Source organism: Pteropus alecto, unplaced genomic scaffold, assembly GCF_000325575.1.
Source record: "Pteropus alecto unplaced genomic scaffold, ASM32557v1 scaffold19, whole genome shotgun sequence".
Lineage (NCBI taxonomy): Eukaryota > Metazoa > Chordata > Mammalia > Chiroptera > Pteropodidae > Pteropus > Pteropus alecto.
In genome coordinates, this window is record NW_006442490.1 from 2,469,486 (window position 1) to 2,471,235 (window position 1,750).

Genomic DNA, 1,750 nt, shown 5'->3' on the forward strand with positions numbered 1-1,750 from the left:
ATGTGCTTTGGAGTCTGATCCTAAGGCAAGAGTAGGTCTAGCTATCAGTGGAGCTGTGGAAACCTGGACCCCCCTGGCAGAAACCTTCACAGTGCTGGCACCTAGGGCACGAAGAAATTGTCAGCCTGCCAACAGGATATCTAGCCTGAAAACTTAGCAACCTCAAAGCCTCACTCAGATCTGACACACATCCAGAAGTGTCCACTACAGAAGTTGTCTTTGCCCTGAAGCTTCTGGCATGGATCCAGTGTCACACTATGCCATAGTGCTCCAGAGCCCATGTGTGTTGGGACTTCCCAAAGGGGGAAGTTCTCACATAAGTCCACCTTTTGTTATCTGACCTTCAGACAGGAGGTCTGGCCTTGAGCCTTTTCTAAGTAGTCACAGATGAAGAAGGGATAGCTTTCCAGGCAGAGAGAAAGTTTAAGAAAGGCATAAAACGATAATACGCTGAGATCCTATAAACAGTTTGATATGACTGAAGTTTTAGGGAGGAGGTATAGCAAACCAAAAGATGAGGTTCAAAGTGCAAAAGGCCACCTTTTGAATGCCTCACTAAGGAAACTGAACTTTATCCTGCAGTCAATGAAAAGAGGTTGAATCATTTTATGCTGTGACATTTTCACTCTGAATGCTAGGTGGAGAATGGTTCAGAGTGAGAGACAAACCACTCAAGAGGCCTTTAAAATAGTCCAGACAAAGTATAAGAAAGGCTCAAACTAGGGTAAAGGTAGGGAGTATAAAGAGAAAGGGTCAATTAAGAGAGGCAGAGCTTGTAGAGTAGATGTGAGGGGTGGTGACAAGGGCAGAAAAATCTAGGCTGATGGCACTTTCATTGAGGTAGACACTATAGGCAATAAATAAGATTTGTTTGGACATTCTGAATTTGAGGTGCCTGTAGATTATCCTAGTAGAGATGTTCAATCAATAACTGGATACACAGGTCTGGAGTTGAGAAAAGAAGCTGAGGCTGGAGATACAAATTTGTAAATCATTAACATATAACTGAAGCCATGACAGCAAGTGGGATCACCCACAGAGGGTGTAGCATGAGAACAGAAAGCCAAGGAGAGAGCCTGGAAAATTACCAATAATTAAAGGATGGCCAGAGGAAGAGAAGAGAGCGAAGGGGAGTATAAAGAAGTGATCGTTGAAGTTGCAGAGAGTAGCAGACTTATATTAAATCAAGAGATAACAGATTTTTGATATATGGGGAGTGGTCAAGTATCAAATGGCACTGTAAAGTTAAGCAAGGTAAAGGCTGAAAAAAATTGATAGAATGAAGTTTTTAGAAAGCTAATGGGCACCTTTCTTTGGTTTGTTCCAGGTAAAGTGTGAAGGCAGATGACTGACACCATTAAGATTCTGAAGGGGGTTTCTGTATCATAAGCCATTTGTTCATAACTATGTAAAATTTTCAGAATTTCATGGGTAAATAAGTGTTTATTTCAAAAGTGTACTTTCAGTTTCGAAAATAAATGCAGAAAGATGTTCCCAATGGAAAAAGGATAGTTCTGTCTGGGTTGAAGTTCAAATTTTTCATGGCAGCGCAAGAGATGGCCTAGAATATAATTCATGAAGGTGGTGTGATACAATGGGAGTGTTAATTGTGAATGACTGTGCTAGTGTATGGATAGACATTGTAGAGTATTTTCCCACAATGCATGATTACAATATGGTCTTTGGTAAGTTCAAGTCGGGGTCCAGGAGGAAAGATATTGGTCAAATCCAGAGAAATGGTACTGAGCAT